This window comes from Staurois parvus, unplaced genomic scaffold, assembly GCF_062004578.1.
Source record: "Staurois parvus isolate SC_StPar_1 unplaced genomic scaffold, SC_StPar_1.0 ptg000715l, whole genome shotgun sequence".
Classification (NCBI taxonomy): Eukaryota; Metazoa; Chordata; class Amphibia; order Anura; family Ranidae; genus Staurois; species Staurois parvus.
In genome coordinates this window covers 11,494,373-11,501,146 of record NW_028318511.1, presented here as the reverse complement: position 1 = coordinate 11,501,146, position 6,774 = coordinate 11,494,373, and the positions used below count along the sequence as shown (strand labels likewise).

The following is a 6,774-nucleotide window of genomic DNA, read 5'->3' as shown; positions in this document are numbered from 1 at the left end:
CAGTTAGCTTTGTTTCTTATACAGTCAGGTCCATAAATAATGGGACATCGACACAATTCTAACATTTTTGGCTCTATACACCACCACAATGGATTTGAAATGAAACACACAAGATGTGCTTTAACTGCAGACTGTCAGCTTTAATTTGAGTGTATTTACAGCCAAATCAGGTGAATGGTGTAGGAATTACAACAGTTTACATATGTGCCTCCCACTTGTTAAGGGACCAAAAGTAATGGGACAGAATAATAATCATAAATCAAACTTTCACTTTTTAATACTTGGTTGCAAATCCTTTGCAGTCAATTACAGCCTGAAGTCTGGAACGCATAGACATCACCAGACGCTGGGTTTCATCCCTGGTGATGCTCTGCCAGGCCTCTACTGCAACTGTCTTCAGTTCCTGCTTGTTCTTGGGGCATTTTCCCTTCAGTTTTGTCTTCAGCAAGTGAAGTGCATGCTCAATCGGATTCAGGTCAAGTGATTGACTTGGCCATTGCAGAACATTCCACTTCTTTCCCTTAAAAAACTCTTTGGTTGCTTTTGCGGTATGCTTTGGCTCATTGTCCATCTGCACTGTGAAGCGGCGTCCAATGAGTTGTGAAGCATTTGGCTGAATATGAGCAGATAATATTGCCCGAAACACTTCAGAATTCATCCTGCTGCTTTTGTCAGCAGTCACATCATCAATAAATACAAGAGAACCAGTTCCATTGGCAACCATACATACCCACGCCATGACACTACCACCACCATGCTTCACTGATGAGGTGGTATGCTTAGGATCATGAGCAGGTCCTTTCCTTCTCCATACTCTTCTCTTCCCATCACTCTGGTACAAGTTGATCTTGGTCTCATCTGTCCATAGGATGTTGTTCCAGAACTGTGAAGGCTTTTTTAGATGTCGTTTGGCAAACTCTAATCTGGCCTTCCTGTTTTTGAGGCTCACCAATGGTTTACATCTTGTGGTGAACCCTCTGTATTCACTCTGGTGAAGTCTTCTCTTGATTGTTGACTTTGACACACATACACCTACCTCCTGGAGAGTGTTCTTGATCTGGCCAACTGTTGTGAAGGGTGTTTTCTTCACCAGGGAAAGAATTCTTTGGTCATCCACCACAGTTGTTTTCCAATGGTCTTCCGGGTCTTTTGGTGTTGCTGAGCTCACTGGTGCGTTCCTTCTTTTTAAAAATGTTCCAAACAGTTGTTTTGGCCACGCCTAATGTTTTTGCTCTCTCTCTTATGGGTTTGTTTTGTTTTTTTCAGCCTAATGATGGCTTGCTAAACTGATAGTGACAGCTCTTTGGATCTCATCTTGAGAGTTGACAGCAACAGATTCCAAATGCAAATAGCACACTTGAAATGAGCTCTGGACCTTTTATCTGCTCATTGTAATTGGGATAATGAGGGAATAACACACACCTGGCCATGGAACAGCTGAGAAGCCAATTGTCCCATTACTATTGGTCCCTTAACAAGTGGGAGGCACATATGCAAACTGTTGTAATTCCTACACCGTTCACCTGATTTGGATGTAAATACCCTCAAATTAAAGCGGACTGTCTGCAGTTAAAGCACATCTTGTTCGTTTCATTTCAAATCCATTGTGGTGGTGTATAGAGCCAAAAATGTTAGAATTGTGTCCATGTCCCAATATTTATGGACCTGACTGTAGTTTCAGTTCACACCACTGCATTATGGTGGTGTACACTGAAAAAATATAGCATGCAGCACAGTGGGCTGCAGCAGAATCTCTAAGGCAGGGGTGTCAAACTCCATTTCATCATGGGCCATATCAGCATTATGGTTACCCTTAAAGGGCCAGTTGTATCTGTAAGACAAGAGCCAGTTGTATCTGTAATGTCCAGAGCACCTCACCCCCCATTACATCAGATGTCAAGAATCACACACCCTCCCTAACATGATCGTGCACCCCCTTTGGGGGCAGAGCTGGAACACAGAAAGTGCAGGGTCTGGAGGAGGACCAGAGGAGGAGTGGAGTCAGTTACCAGAGTCTGCTAAATGCTGTTGTCGACAAGGCAAGGTGGGGGGCAGAGACAAGGGGGTACCTGCAGGAGAGAGGCAAGGGCCACATGAAATGGCCTGGAGGGCCAAATTCAGGCTGCAGGCCTTGTGTTTGACACCTGTGCTCTAAGGGAATACTTCAAAAGAACATTAGGTGGGGGGACCAGGATGATATTATTGCCAGAGAATACACACACACACTGATGTGTATAAATGCTATTCCATTTAATAGAAGAACAAGTTTTTATGGACAATGGATGAGTTCTTGTTTACACAAAACAGCAGAAGTGACTCCACAGTTACATACACAACAGGAGCAAATTTACAGTTACAACTGTTGTTGAAATACCTGTTAGCTTGTGTCAGTTGCATACATTGAGATAAACAAAATGGCTCCACTTTAGTGAAGGCAAAGCTCATTTCCCCTTCATAACCACCGCATCCCAACACCACTATGTAAATAGAACTTAACCCCTTCCACCGCCGCTGCCACCTGGTCCTATAAAAACTTCTATATGCTGGGAGGCAGAGACAGCCATTCAGGTCATGTGACCGCACATGATCGGAAAGCTCCCGAATGCAAGTATACATTGGGAGCTTTCCAGTCCCCTAGTGGTGTATTTAGGTTTTGTGCTGCCCTAGGTAACACAAAAATCATTTTCCCCCATGGACACCAATGAACACAACCCCCCCTTCCCCCTCCCATGGAGAGAGCCTACATTGACCAACAACACCCCTGCACCGCACCCGGGAGAGCCTTCCAGTACCCCCCCTTCCCCAGCGATAGAGAGACACTCATCTTTACAGCTCCACATATCCCTGGGAATGAGAGCCAGGCTCTACATATACTATCAAGCAGCCCACAGCCTCTCTCGGATCCCACCTGGTTCCCATGGTGCACTTGTCCCTTCTTCCATCCCTTCTTCTGGGGGGAGTTGCTGCCCCCCTGAAAAATGCCGCCCTAGGCAAGTGCCTTGTTTGCCTTGTGGTAAATACGCCCCTGCAGTCCCCCGCCGGACACCGCAGGGCATGCACTGTTAGCATGGTCTTGTGTTTACAAAGGGCCGCATATACAGCCTCTCGGTGTTAAAGCCTACCCGCTGAGAGGCCGCATATATGCCTATGGATAAATGAGTGTCAAGAAGAGGTTAATGAAATGTCACCTGTGACATTTCAATAAAGATCTAACAAAAAATAAAAAAAGAAAACAGTATGATGCATCAGGATGGGTGCTTCAACACTGTTCTGCCAGCACACACCAGTGGCCATGCGTTCAGCGTGACTGCTGGTGTGAATCAGCCCTTACCTGTACATTTTATAACATGTTACTTTTGAGTGTAGCACCCTCTAGTGTGGTGCTAGGGTAGTGTAGGTAAATCTATTGTGTATGACTCATGGTACCTCTGTGAGTCTGTAATTAGGTTGGGTTACTGCAGTTCAGGCTGGATGGCTTAACAACTTTGGACTCCACCTAGTGCTGGAGGAGCATGGAACCTTCCAGAAGTCAGTGGGCAGAAGGGGTAGAGACTTAATCTGCATGTTTAGTTGTGTCTAACCAATCCCTGGTTTTGAGGCCCTGGTAGAGTGGTAAGACCAACCCATAAGTATGGGAGAGTCAGGATGGCAGGGGAGTTGGATGGAAGATGGAGTGCTGAGGTGACGGTCAGTGGCCTGGGAGGGGCCCTGTAGGTCTGGGGGGGCTGGCCTCCAGGCTGTGATTGAGCTAGTTCAGGAGGGTCCATTCAGCATCACAACATGAACAGGATCAAGACCCGGGAGCAGTGGGAGCAATGAGGACAGAGTGAGTACACCAGCACACACAGGGATCTACAAGGGGAGAGACTACCACATGTAGGAAGCTTTTAAAGGACAGCACTGTGCTTAATCCTTTTCCTTGTCCTGGGAGAGCAGCCAGGAGGGCTGGTAGTGTCTGCAGGCTGTAAAGCTGGGAGCAGTTCTAAAAGGGAGAGCAGACATCTCTGCATGTAGTTTGCAACAAACTAACTTTCAGAGGGGGCTATGAGTCCCTAGCCCATAAGGGGCAGTTGCTTCTGATCCGTAATGACGGACGGCTTTCAAGGAAAAGAACAGTCTAGGACCTGCTTCTGTAAATAGGAAGGAAGTGGTCCCCATGCATTGATTCAGTCAAGTTGGGCATCCCATAATCCCTATTACCCTATCCAACAGGGATCCAGAAACACAGCGACCCTCAAGAGGGTAGTGCTACATATGTTTATTGCCAGCCTAATTTGTGACCTTTACATGATGTAAGAAACAAAAATCACTTTTGTTCACTTAGATTAGTACATTCCCTGGAATCCTGCGTCCTTGGTGTTTCTGGAAAATTCCATCTTGGCTGGATTCCGAACTAGTTCCTCCCTCCCCCTCATTTTCTGAATGCAGCAAAAACAAGTAGATCATGTTACTGCTTATCCTTGTTAAACAGGATGTAATGACATTAAGGCCAGAACAATGGGACTATTCAAAAACGGTTTACACTTTGTATGCTCTTCCTATAGTTTGTGAGATATTTCTACTAAAGCTGCCAATACACATCAGATTGGGCTTTCCGAGGCTTCTCTTAATCAGCAGCATGCAGCCCAATCTGAAACTGATTTGGTGATTCATGGTATAGAAATAGATATGCTGGGCAAGTGTTATCCACATAAAGGCAATGTTCGCTGGTGTACATAGATTACCCACTGCAAAACTCAAACAATCACACCTTCTGTTTTGATTGTTGGAGGTCTAAAATTACTTGGGTTTCAGACCAAACCAGTCCATACTCTGGAGAAAACATTTGTGTTAGGAAAAAAATGTTTATGCAAATAGTATGAACTGGACAACGGAGTTATGAAACCAAGACTGCTCTGAATGCATATTTCTTGTTGCTCCTTTTTGTTGAGTGTTAATGCTCCTGCACAATTCTCCTCCAGCCATCAGGAGGAGATCCCAGTCACAACAAGTCTATGAACTTCATGCAGAACATTTGGAATCCTGGGAGGTGTAGTTCAAGTCAGCGGCCATACTATTAAATACTGTCTTTCTGAAGTACAGATCCCAACAGCCTGTGTGTGACAGGAGTAGTCAAAGGCCATTATATTCTTTTGTCTGGGAAAGCCAACCATCTTTGGCACCCATCAAACCTGAGAATTCAGACCTGTTGAAACCTGAGGGGGTAAGATAGAGGCTCCCGAGAAAGCCTGAGGGTAGGCCAGAATTGCTGACTGTTCAGTATACATTGAGGGCTGCTGCTGAGAGACTGGAGCTTTTGTTGGGCCAGCTGAGCTGTCAGCCAAGTTATGGTCACACCTGGACCAAACCAAGAGGGGACTCCTTCCATCAGAGACTGCATCATCATGATATAGAGTTGGTGAGAGGGCCGCCAGCTCCCCAGTAACCCTGACAGGAGACAACCCACTGAAATCAGGAGGCCGATAGCAATTTACCTTTCAGTTACCACAATGTGTTACTTAGGCCACTGAAGTTTATACCACGTCATTAAAACTCAGTTTACTGTGCACACTTTCACTGTTGTCACCTCCCTGCCTTGTTTGGGTTGTGCTGCACTTCTTACTTCTTGAAGAGTAGAAGGACTACCTCTAGTGCACCAAAAGTTATTGCCCAACTCTCTCTCTTTTGTCAATTGCTAGTGTGCTGGATTGTGTAATTAATGTTGATGTTCAATCTGCATTTGCTTGATTATAACCCTTCTGAATAACAATATACAAGGTTGCCTCTACCAACAGCTTTGGTGTCTTACTTAAGATAGCCTAAATACAGAGTGTTAAGGAATGGTCATTGTGTTGCTTCCTCTCTCTATTAACCTGGTGTGTCAAAGGGGCTGAGTCCTTTGTGAGGTCATGGCAGAGAACAGAGGACCCAACTTAACCACTAGCTCCTTCTGGGGTAGCGCTACATCGATATACATGGGCACATTTATTAAAGTATCCAACAGTACAGTAACCCACAATAAAACTGGTAGGCAAAGGGCCCCAACTCACTGGCAATACTAAATTGTCTATAACAAAAACTGCTGAAATTCTCAGCGACTAACCTGCCAAAAGAGACATAAATAGGCTGTCAATTCTGACCTCCTAAAATTTCTAGTTGTCCAGTTGTCATACTGCTTCTTTAGCTTCAAAAAACGATATAAAGAATTCTAACGTTTCTTTTAAACATATTTGCTGCATCCTTATTTTGGGTCATTGAATTTATCTCATGACTTGTGTCTTGTAGGCCTTGCCAGAGTAATGGATCCCTGAAGTACATGTAACAAGATTGATGGATAATGTGTGGAATGATAACCTTTCCATGTATGGTGCACACTTTGGCTAGCCTCTGGAGACTGGTGAATGAAATGCAAGGGAGCAGCTGCAATGAATGTTTTTCTTTTTGTACTATTTATCTCTGCCAATATAGCAATGATTAATGTGAAGTCATTTTCTATACCCTTATATGCAGTAAAAGGGTAATTGCCTGGCTAACAAAAGGGATGTGTGTGTTAGGTAAAGTGTGGATTGTCTGAGTACCAACACCAGAGGAATATCGTAGGACTGGATCTATAAACTAACTAAATATTTTTTCACACACATTTTCAGACACATTTTTTCAATCAAAACTACACAATGTAAACCTTTTCATACAATGCTAAATGTAAACAGAGCATCATACAGTGAATATAAAAAGTCTACACACCCCTGTTAAAATGTCAGGTTTCTATGATGTAACAAAAGCAGACAAAGATAA

General features: G+C 44.3%; 1 long non-coding RNA gene across 1 annotated transcript; it reads left to right on the top strand.

Moving 5' to 3' along the window:
* The first annotated feature begins 3,760 nt into the window (after nucleotides 1–3,760).
* Nucleotides 3,761–6,463, top strand: LOC149445690 (uncharacterized). The gene is made up of 2 exons (XR_016306365.1): nucleotides 3,761–3,826; nucleotides 6,265–6,463. It is a non-coding gene; the product is annotated as an uncharacterized LOC149445690 (long non-coding RNA).
* Nucleotides 6,464–6,774: the final 311 nt, after the last annotated feature.